Source organism: Ovis aries, chromosome 18, assembly GCF_016772045.2.
Source record: "Ovis aries strain OAR_USU_Benz2616 breed Rambouillet chromosome 18, ARS-UI_Ramb_v3.0, whole genome shotgun sequence".
NCBI lineage: Eukaryota > Metazoa > Chordata > Mammalia > Artiodactyla > Bovidae > Ovis > Ovis aries.
In genome coordinates this window covers 11,059,481-11,080,703 of record NC_056071.1, presented here as the reverse complement: position 1 = coordinate 11,080,703, position 21,223 = coordinate 11,059,481, and the positions used below count along the sequence as shown (strand labels likewise).

General features: G+C 37.7%; 1 long non-coding RNA gene across 3 annotated transcripts in view; it reads left to right on the top strand.

Moving 5' to 3' along the window:
• Nucleotides 1-16,360, top strand: part of LOC105603050 (uncharacterized) — a 72,199-nt gene extending 55,839 nt beyond the window's left edge. For all 3 annotated transcript variants that reach the window (XR_006056795.2, XR_009597316.1, XR_001436040.4), the window contains one exon: nucleotides 5,390-16,360. This is a non-coding gene — a long non-coding RNA (uncharacterized LOC105603050). The remainder of the gene's footprint in view (nucleotides 1-5,389) is intronic.
• Nucleotides 16,361-21,223: the final 4,863 nt, after the last annotated feature.

The following is a 21,223-nucleotide window of genomic DNA, read 5'->3' as shown; positions in this document are numbered from 1 at the left end:
TATCTGGAGTTGTTAAATACCTTGATAACACAGAAGAAGTATTTTGCTTTTCTTTTAAGTGAATATTTACAGTGAACTTTAGGGGTCTTTTGCATTTCTACTTGCTTCTAGAATTATATAAGTGAATGTGAGAAGGGAAGAATCTTATTAGAGACTGTGGGTAGCTATTTCTATCCTTGAATGTCCCCCAGGCCTAGAAACTCTTTGAGGGAAGAGAAATTATTTTACTCATCTTTGTATCTCCAAGTTCTTAGCATAAATATCAGTACATATTAAATATTCAACATGCTGTTTTGAAAAGAAATGACGGAGGAGAGTGGGCATAGGCTAGAAATAAATTTAGACCAGAACCATAGTATTCACGTGATCACTGGTAAAACAAGCACATAGATATAAATTAAACAAATCTTCAAGTCTCAACTAATCCATAGAAACTCTTTACTTATCAGTAATGAGATTTGGATACTCCAATAAAAGGAAATTCAGTCAGAGAGAACTAGTAATAGAGGACACTCGGGCTTATAAGAAAACCTCAGTGATGGGGGAAAAAAAAGTTTATTACCTCATTTCTTTAATACCTATATTTCACCATTTATTCTGAGAATTATCCTGTGAAGATAAAGTATAAATAAAAAGGTCCTTTTACAACATACCAATTTTGAAGAGTTGATTATAATTTACTGTGTTATTTGTTCCCTCTAAAACCACCATTCATGGCAAGCATGTGATATACTTGGAAGGCTTAGGTTGTCAAGTATTGTGGGAAATTTGCTCACCGACTTTACAGATCATGGTCACTAGCATATGTGTGCCAAACACTTAATGGTTGTCATTTGTTTGTAAGAGATCATAGCCTATTATGACTGAATGTCTTCTGCTCTCTCTAGTGAAATGACACTGGTGAGAAGAATGAACACACTTTTTGATGCAGACATCTATTGATTGGGAAAATAAATCTCACTTTGACTAAATACACCAATAATAAGATAGCATTCTTTAAGTACTGACAGATCACTAACTTTCAGCCCAAGGCTTGTGGTGGATGACTGGTTTGGATGGATGATTATACAGTGGCAAAGGAAGGGATACTTAGAACACAGAATGCATTTTCTCCCAGAAAGATCTAGGTCATGAGAAGATGTCTCTTTAGAAGCAATTGCATCTTATTAGATGAAACAGATGCTTTCCTAGTGAGATTTAATAATACCTCAAAAATTTATGATCAAAAACATGGAGTGGCTGAATGGGTAAAAGACCAGCCCCATCTACATCTATACGCTCCTACAAGAGACTTGTTTCAGTAGGGACAAACACAGACTGAAAGAGGGGGGATAGAAAAAGGTGTTTCATGAAAAGAAAATCAAAATAAGTCTGAGGTAGCTACACTTATTTCAGAAAAACAATAGACTTTAAAACAAAGATTATAAGAAAAGATTAAAAAGGACATTATATAGTGATAAAAGGGTGAATCCAACATGAGGATATTGCATTGTAAATATGTACCCAACATAGGAGCACCTATATTTATAAAACTAATATTAACAGATGTAAAAGGTGAAAAAGACAGTAGTATAATATCAGGGGATTTTAATACCCCACTTATATCAATGTATAAATTATCCAGACAGAAAACCAATAAGGAAATATGTGCCTTAATCAAAACATTGGAATAAAGTGACTTACTAGATATGTAGTGAACATTTTATCCAAAAGTCATAGAATACACATTTTTCTCAAAGCACATGGAATACTCTCCATGATAGATCATAAGATCTAAATCTAAGCCACAAAACAAATTCTTAATAAATTTAAGAGGGTTGAAATCATATCAAGCATTCTTCCCTACAATAATGGTATAAAACTAGAAACATTTCCAAGGAAAAAACTAGAAAAAAGTCACGAATATGTAGAGATCAAACAACATGCTACTAAACAACTTCAATAAAAATAGTGAAGGAGAAATAAAAAATACCTTGAGACAAATTAAAATGGAAATACAACATACCAAAATTTATGAGATGCAACAAAATCAGCGCTCAAAAGGAAAATTCATAGAGATACATGCCTTTTGCATGGAAAAAAAATTATTCTTACTTTACACATTGAGGGACTAGAAAAAAAAATTAAAAAGCTCAAAATGAGTGAAGGAAAGAAATAGCAAAGACCAGAACATATACAAATGAAATAGAGACTAATAAAGAAAACAGAAAAGATGAATGAAAATAAAAGCTAGCTCTTTGTAAAGTGAAAGTGAAGTCACTCAGTTGTGTCAGATTCTTTGCGACCCCATGGACTGTAGCCTACCAGGCTCCTCTGTCCATGGGATTTTCCAGGCAATAGTCCTGGAGTGGATTGCCATTTCCTTCTCCAGGGGATCTTCCTAATCTAGGGATAGAACCCCAGTCTCCTGCATTGTAGACAAATGCTTTACCGTCTGAGCCACCAGGGAAGTCCATTGTAAAGGTAAACAAAATTGACAAACATTTAGCTGGACTTACAAAAAAATAGAGTGCAAATAAATAAAGTCAGAAATGAAGGAAGGGACATTACAATTGATACCACAGAAATACACAGGATCATAAGAGGTCACTATGAACAATTATATACCAATGAGTTGAACAACCTAGAATAAATGGATGCATACCTAGAAACACACAAATTCCCAAGATTGAATTATGATAAAACACAAAATCTGAGTAGAAGAATTACTAGTGAACAGAATAAGTAATTAAAAACCTTCAAAAAACCAAATTCCAAGACCAGATGGCTTTACTGGTGAATTCTACCAAGCATTCAAAGAAAAATCAATACCCCCCCAACTCCACAAAAAAAAAAAAAAAAGTGTAGAGAGAAAATACTTTCACATTTGTTTTACAATGCAAGATCAGTCTGATACCAAAACCAGACAAAGATACCACAGGGGAAAAAAGAAAAAGAAATCACTGGCATATATCTCTGATAAAAATAAATGTAAAAATCTTCAACAAAATATTATCAAACAGAATTCAACAATATACTGAAAGAATCCTAAATTATGATCAAGTGAGAATTATTCCAGGGATGCAAGGATGGCTCAGTATCTGCAAATCAATCATGATATGCCATGTTAACTAAATGAATAAAAATCGTGTGATCATCTCAATAGATGGAGGAAAAGCATTCGGCAAAATGTGACATCTATTTATGGTAAAAAATTTCAACAACAACAACAAAAAAAAAACCTATGAAAAAATTTAGCCAAGGAGGTGAAGATGTTGAAACTTTTAAGATATTGATAAAAATAATTGAGAAGGCAAAAATAAATGGAAATATATTTTGTGCTCAAGAGATTAGAAGAATTAATATTGTTAAAATGCCCCAAACAATCTACAAATAAAATGCAATTCATATCAAAATTGTTATCATCCCACTGGAGAGACCATTTAATTGATACTTTTATTATCAAAATTATCCTTTGTAATCTGTATTAGTATTTTATTGTAAAGTCTACTTTGTTGTTTAAATATAACATGAAAATATTCTATTAGTATTTGTATTGTGTGTTTTTATCACTCATTTGATTTAAATATTTCTATATCCCTATGCTTTTGATGTCTTTTCTACACAGTACAGAATTTGGTTTTTAGTGTTTCTGAAAGACCAGCAATCTTTGTATTTTAATCAAATATATTCAATATATTTTCTCATATATCTGAGATTAAACATATCATTTTGCTAATTTCATGTCCCTTTTTTCTACTCTCATGTTTTTATATTGATTAGTTATCTTTTATTAATCCAAATTTTTCTCTATTACCTTGCAAATTGTACCTTTTACAATTTTTTTATAGTTGTTATAGAATCATACTATGACTGCTTGAGTTTTCACAATCAAATTTTAGTCATTATTACCCTCTTACAGGACAATAAAAGGAAATTAGATCATTGTATTTCCTAACTTTTATATCATACTTTTTGTGTAATTTAATAATTTGTATTTTAAAATCACAAACATAATTATCATTGTTAAGTATGTACTATAATTATTTTTATTTGCTCACCAGCTCACCATTTAGCTACTGCTTTTTGTTTCTTTCTGCATTTCTGAGATTCCATATGTAATCATTTTTTTCTGCATGAAGATTATCCTATACTATTTACCTGATTAAATTAATTTACTACAAATGCTATATTTTGGAGCTTCCAAGGTAGCTCAGCGATAATTAATCTGCCTGCAATGCAGAAGCTGCAGGAGATTTGGGTTCGATCCCTGGGTCAGCAAGATCCCCTGGAGGAAGCCGTGGCAACCCATTCCAGTATTCTTGCCTGGAGACTCCCAAGGACAGAGGAGCCTGCGGGCTATAGTCCACAGGGTCACAGAGTCAGACATGACTGAATAACTGAGCATGCACGCTCATGCTAGATATCTCATTATTTCTTATACCTTTTTGTTTCTCTGTTCATAATCAGTACATGCTCTTTCAAAGTAGTTTCAAGTTCATAAACTCTCTTTAGCTGTGTCCACTCTCTCCTTAAACCAATCAAGTCATTAATCTAATTCACATTTCTAATTGGGTTCATTTCTATAATTTTCAGTTCTTTGCCTGTGTGTTCCATTATGTCTTTTATCTCCTTGAGCATGGTAAATATAGTTAGTTTAAACTGTATGCTTTATAATACTAATATTTGGAATACCTGTAACATTTACTGTTAACTGCTTTTTACTTTTTTATTTTTTCGTCATGTTGCATAGTTCCTCTAATTGTCTATTCATTTATTACACTGATTATTGTGTATTGGACATTTGATAGAGTTTTAATTCTGGCCTCTTATCCAGATTTATCCATTTGAATGGCCCCCTGCTCATGGACATAACATTTGATTATTCAAGAATGAAATATAAACCACGTGGAAATAGCCATAACATTTCCCAAGTATTCTTCCCCCTCCCCCCACCCCCACCAAAAATATTTTTTTCTATTAGTGTGGTTGGGTAGAGCGAAATTTAGGTTATGGTTCTTGAAAACATCTTGCTATCACATTGAGAAATTCTATCTGTGAAAGAGGCAATCATAATTAATCAAGCTCATGAAATTAAGAGACTCACACAGTCCTGATAATATCCTCTGAGAGCCAGATCTGTATCAACCATTCACATTCCCCATTTGCATGGCTCAACAAATTCCGTTTTCAGTTTAGATGCTTTTATTTATTTATCTATTGCCACACCATGAGGTATGCGAGATCTTTGTTCTCTGCCCATGGATCAAACCCATGCCCTCTGCACTGGAAATTCAGAGTCTTAACCGCTGAACCGCCAAAATTGTCCCAGTTTAGATCATTTTAAATAGAGTTTTGTCACTTCCAACTAAAAAAAAAAAATCCTTACTAATTTTTAAAATTAATTCAGGCACAAGGAGAGGCTTGGTGATTGTAGAAAAGAGCTGGAGAAGTTTGAAGGCAAGAAGACAAGACGGAAGACTAAGAAAATAAAAACGAGCTTCCTCAGTGGCTCAGCTGGTCAAGAAACCGACTGCAATGCAGGAGACTGCTTGCAATCCTGGAGACCAGGGTTCAATCCCTGCTTGGGAAGATCCCCTGGAGAAGGAGATGGCAACTCACTCCAGTATTCTTGCCTGGAGAATTCCATGGACAGAGGAGTCTGGCAGGCTACAGTCAATGGGGTCACAATGAGTAGGACTTGGCAACGAAACCATCACCACTACCGATATAAAATAGTGAAATCCTATACCAGTGATCACGGAAACAGATGGAAATGGGGTATAGATTTGAAGGATATATACCAGTAAGTGTAGAGAAGTGACATGCTGGATGTGAAAACTTCTTTGTGATATTTTATCTATTACAGAATCTCTGAAAGTGAAGGACAGCACATTCTTATGACTTTTAAATACTTGCTTGAAATCAGACTGTGTACAAATATAGTATCCTAATTCAAAATATTTAACCTCTGGATAGACTATTTGCCTTAGCAATTTTAGTTTTACCTTCAGCACATTGGTTTATCTGGGTTATGAAATATATGTATTTCCCATGAAACAAAGAGGCTTTCAATCCCAATCCCAGTAGCTGTGACAATTCCATTTATCTTTGTCTTTGGAAGTGATGGTATAAATATAATTCTGCATTGTTTTACAGAAACTATTTCGGTTAAAAAAACTATGCAATCAACTGCCTTCCTCTCTAATTTAATGTACGTGTGACCAGGGAGACCTTTCCAAAATAAGGTTGCAAAAGTGCTTAGATAATAGATAAGGACTATTCTGTCCAAACTGGAATATATGCAAAGTAGGAGATGATAGACATCTCGTCGGAGCCCAATGTTTCTAGATAAACATTTCTGGTCAAGATGATTTAAAAACACATATCTGCTTTCCTGTGTTTCTTCTATTCACTCTTGTTGTTGAATCCAATTCTAAAATTGGAATTTGTGGCACAGTTGTGACTTGTTCTCCATGAAGGGTTATCAAGGCTGTAATATGCAGTTTTCCTCTTTCCCGAGCCTTGTAATCTCACAATTTACTTTGAATTGTGAGAAATAGGGTAGAAAAGAGCAACCAGAAAAGTGAGTTGGGTTGTGAAACATGGAATTGTTATGTCATAACTGTAAGATTTCTCATCGGAAAATCTCTTTCCCAGCTATGGGAAAAAAATAAAGATTACTTAGAGAAATCAGAAGGAATGAGACAGTTCTCCCCTCATTCTCTCACATTTTTGCAGTAGAAGAAGCAAAGAACTCCCATGTCAGGATGAATCACCCGACTGGAATTCACACATAGCATAAGATGAGGGGGCTACAGGCTACAAAATGCCAGAATCAAATGTTACAATTATAGCACATTTCCTAAAAGGCAACTTGAAGTCAGTTCCATCCCACGCACTCTTTCCAAATCCTGGTTTGTGTCTTGTCACCTATACTATAAACAAAGCAGTAGCATTCATAGAGATAAATAGAGAGATGTGTGGGGACAGAGCCAGGGAACTGGTTGGGAAAAGAGAAGGCAGAGAAAGCCTGGGTGCTTGAAGCCAAGAATGAAACACTTACAATCATGCACTCTGAGATGTGGGAAGATTCCTCAAATCCTGTTAAAGAGAGTTAAGTTCAAATGTAATTCTATCAACACTGATACTGAGAAAGTCCGCAAGTCATATGGCTGTTTCCACTACGTTATGCTATCTAAACCAGAGGGAAAATCTAAAAGTTACATCTGGCAAGAATACAGCAAATCCCCAGGGGGTCTGTGTTAAAGTACACACTGAACTAGCAGGTGTCTCCACATTTGCATTCAGTAACACTTAACTCCAAGTGTTTTATGCTAAGAGACCACGTATGTGGATCCCATTACATATTTTAAGTTGTTGACTGTCTGGTAATTATTTCATTTTTAGACATATTTTTCTTATTACTGATGTAATAAATGTATAGGTTTGAACACAAACGTAGGCACACACACACACACACACACACACACAGGGCAACTATGAAGGCAACTCCAATGATATTATTCATTGTTTTTGTTTTCTGTCTAATCAAGATATTTGATTCTACTTTTTTTTTTTCAAAATTGGATTCATTTTTGCTATAACTAAATTCAGAGTGTTTTCAGCCTAGTATTGGAAGGGTGTGTGCATGCATGCTAAGTCACTCCAGTCTGTCCGACTCTTCTCAAGCCTATGGACTGTGGCCCACTAGGTTCCTTTGTTATGAGATTCTCCAGGCAAGGCTACTGGAGAGGGATGCCATGCTCTCTTCCAGAGGCTCTTCCTGACCCAAGGATCAAACTGACATCTTTTAAGTCTCCCTCATTGTTAGGTGGGTTCTTTACCAGCGAGCACCACCTAGAAAGCCTAGTTTTGGGAGACGGATTGCCAAATGGAATAATAATGTGAGTCAAGCTGTAAAAAGAGGGGGAAAGGAAAATGCATTTTCAAAAGAAGTTTTCTTTTAAATGGAGAGAAACTATCGACGATTACAAGAAATCAAAATATTGTTTATTTTATATAATTAGATTGTTAAATCATCAAGATAGTTTTACTACATCTAGGTTTTCCTTTCATCTGAATTTATTTTTGCTTAAGTATTTAGGGCTTTTATTTGAGCTTCACACTTAGCCTGTAATTAGAGCTATATTGCAGGTGGGAAGAAGGCATTTGAAAAATAACAGGAATCCTCAGGTGCAAGTGGTTGAGTTTAACTGAACTGTAGGGCACTTTGGGGAGGTGATGGGAGTTTAAGCTGGAAAGGTCGAGAGCCTCGTTTAAATCCAGATGGGGGTGGAGGGGCTTGTAAATCAGCCTGAAAGGATGGACACTATGTTGAAGCTGATAAAGAGCTGTTGAAGGGATTCAAACAGAGGAGTGGCATGAATGTTTGTTGTTAAAAGCATACCCTGATCGCCAAGTGAATAACGTTCTGGAAGAATGGAGCCAGTCAAGGGATGTTAGTTGTAATAGTCTATATGCTCACTCCCCCAACATAACCACACACATCGAAGATGCAGACCTGCATCACGGGAGTAGCAGCACTGAAAGGGAAGAGACAGGCTGGAGGGAAAGTTGACAATACAAATGATAGGAGTTGGTAGCTATTGAAAGATGGATAGGAAGGAGACGGAAGAAATCTCAGCTGATAGCCACACTCTGGCCTCTTATCTGGAAACAGTGATACAAATCTTTCAAAGAAAGTATCCAGGGTAAAAAAAAATTTCGTGGTGAGGAGATGATGGCTTCAGCTTGAGATAAGATTTTGAGGTACTCATGGGACATCCAGGGATGGTTATGGTTTTAAATATAGAATTGGATTTCTGGACAGTTACTTAATAATAGATAACACACACTAGAGGTCTGTTAAGTTCCAGAAATTTCTAAGTGCTTAGCATATTTGAACTCGTTTCATCCTCAAAACAATCAAACCCATTTTAAGATGACTAAAAAGTCAAATAGAGAGGTTAAATGAAGTCCTGATGGTTGCAAGGCTAGGAAGTAGTGGAGCCATAAGGTAAATCCAATAATTTGGCTATTGAAGGTGCACTCTTAATCACTACAGTATAGTTACTGGAGGGAAAAAAAGTAGTCATCAGGATGACTCCAAGGGGTTGAAATTCTAGTAGAATATAGGATAGACATTAGTAGAGGAAAAGGGGAATAAAAATGAAATAAGAAGAAGGAGAAAAGCAGAATTCACAGAAATATCAACAGATGTAAAAATAAGAAGAAATAAGAGACATTAGAAGTAAGTAGAGAATGAACAGTCTTTCTGTTAGGAATTTAGGAAGGAAAACAAAGCATAAGAGAAAATAAAGTGGACAGTTTGAGAACAAGAGGAGTCAAAAAAGACTGGAATGGAAACATACCCAATTTTTTTGAAGTCTAGGTTGACTTGACAAAGTAGTTTCAGTGCAGTAAATGGATATTGGCTAGATTTAGTGGGTCATGGGCGCAGGAGGATATATTGACTTCTGTTTTTAAAGAGGTTTGACTGGGACAAGAAAGAGAATGTATAATCATTTCTTTAGGGTATTATAAGATGGAATAAGATTTTATTTATATCACTGTTTAAAGTATAGCTGTAATGTTAGTATAACTCTTGGTTGGCAAGAAATATGGGAATGTTTAGGAGAAAGGAGAGGGAAGCAGTCGTGCATGGAGTTGTTTCAGGAAAGGGGACCTATTCATTCCAGGGTCCGAGAGTGGTCTTGTCTAACACTCAGAAATAAGTTGTCTGAGAAGACACACGTACTGACAAATGGCTTTCACGGGAAGGGGTGCCCCAGGGGAGAGCAGCAGGGTAGGGAACCCAGGAGAACTATTCTGCCATGTGGCTCCCAGTCTTAGGTTTTACGGTAATGGGGTTAATTGCTGGGTTGTGTCTGGTCAGTCATCTTGCTTGACCTATATTTGGTCTGACCCAGTATCCTTCCCAGTTGTATGTGCATCTCTCAGCCAAGGTGAATTCTAGAGGGAAGATGGTAAAAAATATTATGGAGTCTCCTTCCTCCTTCTGGTGGATTTTGAATTATTCCAGTTCGCTTTGGTGACAACACCATATTCCTTATCAGAATCTCCTGTTTTGAGACAACATGTGCAAGTGGTTGTCATCATGCCTGGTCACGGCAGGTGGTTTTGGTCAACAGTTCCCGAACTGGAATCTCCCCAGAGGACATATGCTCCAAAGTGAAAAATAGAAGGTCAGCTTTGAGAAGAGCTAGAAGGTGTTCTTTCTTGGAGATGGAAAGTGAGAAGAATAGTTTTTGTAGGTATAACAGTAGGCAGTTAGAATTCAGGCATGAAATCATCTATGCCCCCCAAAAAATAGGAGATGAGCTTACTTGCTACACAAAAGAGAAGAAGAAATGGGAGGTTTATAGGGGCTGATTGTGAAACCATGCAGAAACCTCTTGGGTACAAAAGTCTTCCCAGATCTCCTGTTTCCTATATGTAGGGAAGAGGCTTTTAGCCTTTGAGATGTTTCCTGAGTTCCAAAGGTCAGATTCAAAGAGTTACAAGTTAGGGGATTGGGGGAATGCAGAAACAAAGGGAAAGAAATCAAGAGAAAAGAATGATCAGCTACAGTCCAAGTTCTTCCTCAAGAGACACGTGTAACAATCTGGTATAGATCTCTGAGTTTCTCTACAGGAACTGATGCTTCCACCCAAGTGGGTGATGATAACTTCAAGCTACACACAAGCGTGTGGAACCTAGACTGGTTGGAACTAGAAGGCGATGACTGAGACTCCTGAAATACCACTCGGTGACTCACCAGTGACCAATCAGAGGAAAGTCACACACCTAGCAGTCTTCTCCCCAAATTTGCCTCTAAAAGTTCTTCCCTGGAAACCAGCAGGGCGTTTGGGCTTTTTAAGCATGAGCTGCTCATTGTCCTTACTTGGCCCTCACAATAAGCCTTTCTCTGCTCCAAACATCAAGGTGTTGGTTTGTTTGGCATCACTGTGCATTGGGCACGTGAACTCAGTTTCAATAACAATTGTATAAATTTTCTTGGGCTGTCCTAACAAAGTACCACAGATTGGGTGGCTACAAAAGCAGAAATTAAGTTTCTTACATTTCGGAGGCTAGAAGTCTGAGATCAAGGTATTGGAAGGATTGGTTTCTTCTGAGATCTTTCCCTTGGGCTTGTAGATGGATACCTTCTCCCTAAGTCCCTATATGCTCTACCCTCTGTGTGGATCTCTGTCCAAGTTTAGTCTTCTTATAAAAACGCTGGTCATATGTGATTAGGGCTTACTCTTATGATTTCACATTAGCTTAATTACCTCTTTAAAGGCCCTATCTTAATATATGGGCTTCCCTGGCGGCTCAGATGGCAAAGAATCTGTCTGCAAGATGCCCTGGAGAAGAGACCGGCAATCCACTAGGTATTCTTGCCTGTAATATACAGTTGCATTTTTAGGTACTGGGAGTAGGACTTCAATATATACATTTTGAGGAGACATAATTCAACCCACAACATAGATAACACTTTGGAATAACTGCAGTCAAGAAGGGAGAGATGGCTTAATACACAAATATAGATAATTGCCTGCTGCACAATCTAGTTCTATTGAAGAGTCACAAATTTGTAGGGGGCCACAGCTGACCGTAACTGCTCCACTGATGTGAGTGTTTTAAATGGATATCGTAGGGAGACGAGGTGTTAAAAAGGCCAAAGGATCGAGGAAATGTGCTTCCTAAGTCAGGAGATACATTAAAATAAGTGGCAAAAGCAGAAGAGACTGGAAGAGGTTCAAGAAAGATTCTAAGGAATGTGCTATTGTGTGCAGATTGAATAGAACTGGAGAATCTAGAGAGCTGTAATTACAGAGTTTGTGGCCAGAGAATGGGATAGTTACATATTAATGGGTACCGCAGTTCCTGATAGTGATAAGTCAAAGTTAAGGTCATCAAACTATAAAATAGAGGTGAGGGTGAACTGGAGTTGAAGTCCAGGGCTACACGTCAAGATATGGACTATGTCATTCCTGTGGACATTGGTAGTTTGTAGAATAAAGTAAGATGGAAAATTTGTGAGTCAGAATTCTCTGTGAATAGGAAGGAGAAACAAGATTGTTGGTTAACTTATATTTAGCATGATTCTCAAAAGAAAGAACTTTGGGCCCCAGTAGATATGAACATCAGGGTGAACCAAGAGTCTCCTCAGGTCCTAGGATGTGGAGTCTGGCCAGCCTGCTGTGTCTACCAGAAACCACCCCAAACAATGTGGCTATTTGCTGCAGCCCTTTCATTTATCATTTAAGAATCAGCTCAGGTATAACCTGATCTCCAGTCTGTGGGATACCAGTGATGAAGTTGGGCTCTGGAATCAGGCTGTGCAAGTTCCAACGCAGCCACTACATTATAGGTTATCTGACCCAGGACAAGGGGCTTGACCTTTGTGGACCTTCATTTCTTTGTCTGTAAAATGGAAGTAGTATTAGTTATTTCCACCTTATTTCAGAGAGTTTGAAAGATTAAATAAGACAGTTGATATAAAGGACCAGATCAGTACTGGGTTTGCAATACGTACACAGTCCATTTTAGCTATTGTTATTTAAAAGCTTTCTTCAAATTTTACACAATTCATGTGCCCGTTTTAGCCTTTTATCAGGTTATAGACCAATTGTTCATTTGAATCTCCGTCTCTCTTTTAAGCTGGAAGCTTTTTTGGCACCTGGGCAGTTCATCTGGATAAAGCTACTACCTGCCCCATAATAGTGCAGTTTGTGGAATATATTAATGAACAAATGAGAGATTTTTTTTTCAGTACTTGGATGAAACACATAATAATGTTGTAAAAAGTAGTTCTTTTCTTCTAGGTCCACCTCTTCAACCAAGAGTCATATTTTCTAAATCTTATTTTAAATGGGAGCCTAATTTCTGTAAGAGAACAGTAATACTCAGATATTCTGGAAACTGCTCATTTGTAAAAACCCTGAGATTTATAAACATTAGATCAGTGATGGCTATCCATTTTACAGTTGCACTATTGTACTTTATCATCAAAATATAATCAGAGGCTCTATTGATCATCAATTACTATGGAACAACAACCACAAGATCGTGGAGGACGCGTAAGTATTTATTTTTTTGTGTGTCTGTTATTCTGCTGAGGGTTACCTGGGGGTCAGTTGGGCCTCTCCGCGTCAAGCAGTGGATCCGGCTGGACTTGGCTTCTCACCTTACTATGGCTTGGGCTCCACTGAGCTCCACACATAGAACTGCTGGAGCTCATGAGGAACTACCTGAAGGAAGCTATTATGTGTGTGGCAGAAAGGCAAGCAGGTGAGCCCAGGGGCATGAACACAGTGCAATCCCCTGCTTGTGCTGAGCCAAATAACTTACAAAGAAGTAATTTGGCCAAGTTCAAAGTCGGGGGTGGAGAAGCACACTCTGCTTCTGTGGAAGCGACTGCACACTTACTTGGGGAAATGAATGGACAAAGGGAGGGGAGGGAATTGGACCACTCTTTCAATCTGTCCTGGAGACAAACAGGGAATTAACTATCAGATGGTAGCTTGGCAAAGAAATACTTAATAACATTTTCTATAATACTAGATAATAAGATTAAATACTATTTAGTTATGTTCAAAGTCAAAAGGCTTCCCAGGTGGCTCAGATGGTAAAGATTCTGTCTGCAATGCAGAAGGCACTGGTTCAATCCCCGGGTCGGGAAGATCCCCTGGAGAAGGAATGGCAACCCACTCCAGTATTCTGGCCTGGGAAATCCCATGGACAGAGGACCCTGGTGGGCTATAGTCCATGGGGTCACAAAGGGTTGCAAATGACTTAATGACTAAACAGCAGCAGTCAGAAAGAGCTTTTAAGTCAGAAATAACCAAAGATGGCAAGCATTGGACCTCTCAGTCCTCAAAGCTCCATCTTAGTACTGAAGTATCGGGTTCTACAGTGACCCTCCTTAACCCACGCTGGATCCAGTCTGCCCTGCTCAAGGGTCCCAGCGAGTCCAGTGACCAAAAGAAATCCTGCTTGTAAGATTTCAAGCAGCATCTATATTAAGTCAATCAAATGTATTTGTTACTTAACATGTTTTCTGAATTAAGGAGAAAGAAATTTAAACAAGCCAGATTAAAAAGGAAGTATTCCACAAGGGGAAGGAAGGTGAGGCTTGGACCCCAAATCACTGTGCCACCCTGGGCATTTATCCTCTAACAAGACAAGACATTTAACCTCTTTGGGTTCCCTCATCTTAAATATAAGGTCTCAGCCATATCAGATACTTTCTCAGTACATGTCTGAATTACAAATAAATGCAAATACATTTATTTGCAAACAAAATTATTATAAATACAATACAAATACATACAAATAAAATTATTATCACATGGAGATGATAATAATACCTTTTATACAAGGTCAGTTTATCCAGGATCCGTTTAAAGTTTACAAATACATAAACTTTAGGAGTCCAGCATTTTGTGAGTGTACAAAAAGGACTGGTTCCTTTGACAGCCTTTCCCTTTAAATACATAACTGAAAAAACTAAAGCAGATGTGCCGTGACCAAAAGCTACATTTTTCTCTCCTAATTATTCAGAGAAAAGGAAATTCCCTTTTTATATATTTATGACTTTCCAAGTGCAAATTGGCAAAAACATATTTTCAAAAAATAAAAATATGCATTTTTTTGGGTAATTTAAAAGGCAGAAGACTGACAACTGAACTTCCCTCTGGGGAGGCAAATTTTGATGCTATCCATCCCCATTTGTCAGAAATGTTAAAATTCTTCGGAAAGTAGCAGGAACAGACCCAGGGTATTGTAAAGAGGCCCCAGGGACTGTGTGAGGCACTGCGAGGCTGAACCGCCACTCTAACCCAAAGGATGAAGCAGAGCAGTGACTTCTGGTCTCCTTTGAACTTCGGCATCAAAATGGCATGGGGTTGATTGGTTTTTTGACAAGCTCCTTCAAAGTTACCATAGCCACCTGTCTATTGTTTTTAAGCAAATAAATAAAAATTAGCTGTATTTTGTAAAAATTCTTAAGGTACTGAACAGTCATGTCTCTTCATTTTTGGAGATAACTGAGGTTCCTCCAGCATCCCCGATGGCTCAGTGGGTAAAGAATCTGCCTGCAAGTCTGGAGACATGAGATGTGGGTTTGATTCCTGCATCAGAAAAAAATCCCTCCAATATTCTTGCCTGGAAAATCCTATGGACAGAGGCATCTGGCTGACTACAGTCCAAAGAGTTGAATAGAGCTGGACACAACTGAGCGTGCATGATACCTGGCCCTTCTACCACAAGAAAGTCAAGCAATATCAAAGCTGTTTTACTGATGCCTGCTCTGTTTATTATAAAGTAGGTGCTAGTTTCCTCATCTTTAAATGGAAGATAGCACAGTCAGGCTAGCAGCTACATGCCCAAAGCCAATTGCTCAGTAGATAGGAATAAGAGCTGGGAATTAAACCCAGGTCAGTAGATTGTAGATACGTCCTTTATCTACCTGCCCATGCTGTGACTGATATGTGGAAGGCATGTTGATGAAAGAAGTGGCAAAATGAAGCAAAGTGAATTTTTGTGAAACAGACAATGGTATTTCTATCTTATATCCAGACTGTCAAGTACAAAAAGGCTCTTTCTGAATGTCACTGTCTTCTTAGCTGTAATGGGGATACATAATTCCCAAAATGACCTGGAGACTCAGATGGTATAATGTATGTAAAAGTCAGCACAGTTCCTGCTACACAGTAGACGCGTATAAGAATGATGATGATATTGATGACAATAAGCGTGATGGTGGTACAGACACTCATCGGCATAGAAGTGGTTTCTATAGCTCTGAACTGGGATCAGACTCGACTTTTTGACATGGCTTTACACAGTAAATTAATTAAAAGTGGGTGATGGAGCAGGCCAGGTTGTCACTGTTTGTTGTTGTTGAATTAGATCGTCATTTCTATTCTCTATTCCATATGCCCTTATAATCCATGGTGCCTAGACCAGCAAACTCACTCACCAGCTGGGTGGAGAAATTCAGGTAATTGTGTCTACCAGCTCAGCAATCTTACTACAACCAGCTGGATTGTCCAACATTTCTAGCCTCAGGGCTGGTGAGACCAGATCTTTTGGGGGGTATTACAAAGACCCCATTTCAGGTGTCACCTGGCTATTAATTTTTTAAAATACATTTATACAGTCTTTTATGAATCCATACCCCAATTTATTTTCTGCATGTCCTTCTTTAAAGAAAGGAGAATAAGCATATGACTTGAATCATATTTTATAGTTCTTTTATTTGAATTTGGACATACATGCATGTTCATATAGTAGTATCTCAACAACTAGAAAATGTATAATAAGCGTAATTATATGGAAAGTTCCTCAGCTCAAATAAATCATTGTGCTTGAACTCTGGCTTGAATTACCTCTGCAATTATTCTGCTACTTGGAAAATTTTCTGTCTAAAACTTTTATTTCATTTTTTTAATTGAAAAAGAAATCACTGGGTTTTTTTTTCCCCAGAAACTAAATAAATTACCTAACTAAATGATGAGATTTCTTTTCACCACAGAGAAATTCAATGAAATCTTCTGCTCGATGTTCCAAATTAATTCTGTCAGCCATGAAATTCCACTATGAAAATGAATTGTCCCTCACCAAAGATGCCATTTGTGTTCATGTTAGAACTTGCTTCAAGTAAAAAGGTTCCCAGGACTGCTTTATTTGAAGATAATCGTAGAGATTTCCTGGGGTTCTATACCAGCCTGCTCACTTGCAGTATCACGTGGAGGTTGATGGGGATACAGAGCCCTGGCTGCTCTCAAATCATCTAGAAGGCCTTAGATTCTCTCTCGGAACTTTAGTTGCCTATCTCACTTCTGCCAAGCTTCAGGCTACAGTATGTCATAAGTTTATATACAAATGGAAAAGAATCTCACAGTATTATTCACACTCGATTACTGATAATAGTTATCATTCACTGAGCCTCTCCTATGTGCAGAAGGCTACCCTAAATGCTCCATGTGTTTCATCACTGAAACCCTGAAATGGATCATGAGGGAAATATCACTGTTCCGATTTTGCAAATGAGTTAGCTTAAGCTCAGTTCAGTCAGTTCAGTTGCTCAGTTGTGTCTGACTCTTTGCGACCCCATGGACTGCAGCACGCCAGGCCTCCCTGTCTGTCACCAACTCCCGGAGTTTACTCAGACTCGTGTCCATTGAGTCGGTGATGCCATCCAACCATCTCATCCTCTGTCTTCCCCTTCTCTTCCTGCCCTCAATCTTTCCCAGCATCAGGGTCTTTGAGCTTAAGCTCAGTGAGGAAAAAATTCATTCAGGATCAGCATTTAGTAGGAACTCAACCCTTACGTGATCTGACCACCTAATTTTGCCCATCCCATGTCTCTCTGAGTTCAGATAACTAGAAGTCTGACACAGTGTGGCAAGAACATCCATGTGGGAAAAGATTCTTTCCTTTCTCTCCCTTCTAAACAAAAATTTTACCAAAGACCACACCATTTGGTCAAACAACATATGATAGCTACAGTGATATTTCTTGTAATCAATGGTCCGATGATCTGCCCACTTAATTAGCATCAGCATGGTAGGATTGGATGGTGTATGTCAATGATCTCTGTAGAAAGAAGCGTGTAGCTGCTGGAAACTACTTGTGGCCATTTTAGTTAATCCATAACAAGATGAAATGATTTTAAACTGAATCAAAATCCTTGTGTTTAAACATTTTCTTGGGGCTTCTTAGATGACCCTAGTGGTTAAGAACTCACTGGATGCAGGTTAGATCCTTGGGTCGGGAAGATCCCTGGAGGAGGGAATGGCGGCCCATTCCGGTACTCTTGCCTGAATAATGCAGTGGACAGAGGAGCCTGGTGGGCTACAGTCCATAGGGTCACAAAGAGTCGGACACGACTGAAGTGACTTGGCACACACGCAAACATGTTCTTGGAACTTCCCCGGAGGTCCAGTCACTCAGACTCTGCATTCGCAATACACGGGGTGTAGGCTGGGTCCCTGGCCAGTGAACTGATCCCCATGTTGTAATTAAGACCCAGTGCAGACAAATAAAGAAATAAATATTTTAAAAAGCAACATATTCTTGATTTTTCTCCTCTAGCAGCTGACTACGGGTGCAGTCCTGAGAAGTACATCGCCATTGTTTCAGGTCAGTTTTGAAATGGACACAAAAGTTATCTTCTGTGTGTGGACTGTCCTGATTTTCATTGTATAAGTGACAGAAAATGGCCATGTAAAGCAAATAGACCTCTTTAATGTATCTAGCAGAAAAGCAGAAAGTGTGCAAAGGAAAACGAATTCTGGCTCACTTGTGGATGACCCCTCAGCTTTATGACCTGAGTTTTCTGGGGTCTCAACCTTGGAGGCCCCGACATAGCTCTCTATTTTAATTTGTCCCTCTGGGTACTGATTCACTAGGCTGGAATTCAGCCTTCTCTTGAAAGCTAGAACAAAGGATTACAAACAAGAAATTAGCAGAGCAATCAACAGGCAAGAGGATACGCATTTAATAAATGCCAACCTTTATTTTTCTAACAGGCCTAGAAAACAATTACCCAGTGGCTGGGCACCATTTGATTAAATTGCCTCTGATGATTCTGAGAGTGCTGATATGCTTAAACAACTAATGGGTGACGGGCAGTGATGCCCAGTGGACCTGGTTGTCTACATATTTATTGATATGTTGGTTTCAAGAAGGTGGGCTTCCTGACAGTTTGTGGCATCTCACTTCTGTGCTCCCAAATTGGAAACTAGGATCTATAAAAGACCTTATCAAAATCAGGACATTTTTATATCTTCTTTCCATACGCGGTGTAAATTAGTGGGCCTGAGGGAAGAAGTGTTTATTTGAAGAACTTTGGTTGTAGACATTCCATATTCAAAAGTTAAACCAAATAATTACTGTCAACTTCAGAACTGGAAGGGTCAGCCTTGAAAGGGCAAAAGGGCAAAAGGGCAAGCTCTCGGTGAGAAGTCAGTTCGTATTTGCCAAATTGGAAAAGCACACGGAGAAGCTAACGCTTGCACTGGTAGTTACCCAGGTATGCAAATACATCTGTGCAGCTTTTAAACATGCAGTTTCTATAGTTAATTACAAAGTATTTCAGTGAAAATGCATTATTTGAACAAAATAACTAACTTGACCACCTTCAGTTAACTGATCTATTCCTAAGATGTAACTCTCCAAAACAAATTTATTTTCTTCTTGGAAGAATAGGGCCATAAACTCAGGTGTAAACTCAAGAGCCTGAAAATGTAATCACTTTCTTTTCTGCTGTTTGTCATGTGAAATAGGATGATGGTAAGTAATTTGCCTTCTTTGAATTTCAGTTTTCCGATCTGTACAATGGGTCCAAAATTGTATCAATTGAGAGATCATAAAATGTAGACTAGAGTTCCAGCATTGCTATCAACTCCTTTTGTGAGTGGGAACAAATCTCTTACCTACTCTAGCCTTTGTTTTTTTCATCTGTACAATTGAGCGGATGGTGGAGTGGAACTCAGTGACTGTCAGTGTGGACTCTTTGGACACTAAGGGGAGAATTAGGAACCCAGCAGTGCTATGGCATTGCTGTGGCTGACTGTGACTGTGAGCACTTCTCCCTGGGGAAAAAGGTGCATTTTTTTTTCCAACTGCTTTCATCATGTTCTAAAGGGAACTTGTGTCCCCCTAAATGTGTAGATTACTTAACCAAATATCATTTAAATTTTTTCCAGTATTAGAATTTGATGATTCTGTGAATGTTAAAGAATAAGACATTTGGTTATGGCATTAAAATATTGTCTCTTTATTCTCTCTCAAATGTTTCGAAGAGCTATTATCCTAGGTTTTTTAATCAAAAGACTACACAGAGGGGACTGCAGAAAGATCATCCTGGGATCTGTGGAGCCCTGCCAATGGATGCAAAATTCTGTGTGTGTGTACATTTTCTAGAAGAATCAATAGCTTTCATATATTTCCATGTTCTCAATCATAAAAAAGTGAAGAACCACTGATTTATTGACTGGAATTGGCCTAAAATATCTTCACTAAAAAATGAAAATACTTATTGGATGATTTATTTATGAGTGATGAGGTAACAAGAGGACAAATCATTTTGACTATGCTACTTGATTGGTTATTTTAATGGGTAGGCAAATATGAATCTGAGGAACAGAACCATTCACTGTAAGGAAAGCTGACACATAAATGCTTAAGAAATTAAAATACTTCCAGCTTCCCTCCTGACTACTTTTATCCTCCCATTTTCCCTGTCTTCATCAGTCAAAACTCTAAAGAGTAGGATTACTGAGTCAAATATTTTGAATATTTTACATACAGTTTTTCCCTTGAAATAATAATTATTATAACTAAAATTATTGTTGAAAATAACTTAATAATCAAGAGACTTAAAAATCTCCATAGCTTTTGGCCAAGTAATAACATCCTTAGGTGTCTATCCTAATGAATAATCTAAAATATAAATAGATGTTATTTTTTAAAATTTTCCTTATAGAATATTAAAGCAAATAATGAATAAGTATACTAGAATAGAAAAGATTGAGTAAATAAATTATGTAATATCAATGTAATACTGTTTTATGCAGCAATTAAAGTATGTTTAAGGGCTGATATTGTGATTGTGAATGTAAAATCTAGGAAACTAAATTTTATAGTCTGTACAATAAAAGTCATCAATGGAAGTTATCACCAAGTACTAGAATAAAGGATGATTTATTATCTTCCTTACAGTTTTCTATTTTGATCCACTTTACAATGATAATATGCTATACAGATATGAAAGTATAAGCTTTTTGTTGAGGCTTTACAAGGCTAATATATCACACAATTTGGCAATGATAATGTAACATACATATGTTATTAGGTTATCCTGTACTTTCATACAGAAACGTGTCGATAATATACACATTTCAGTTGCTCTGATTTTCAGTGTTTCAGGTTTATAACTGGTCATCCTGGCTAAATTCTAAGCTTACTTGGTGACACAACTCTTTCTCTTATTGTTTCCTTTTGGTTCTTAGGTGAAAGATAGTTCTGGAATGGCTTAATTTGCTCACAGTGATTGGGTTTATTCCACCCGATTTTAAGATGTATCTCTCTGAGGTGGTTGGTACTGTTTGGTCTCTAAGCTGTGTCTGATTTTTTGCCACCTCATGGGCTCTAGCCCACCAGGATCCTCTGTCCATGGGATTTCCAAGGCAAGAATACAGAAATGGGTAGCCATTTCCTTCTCTAG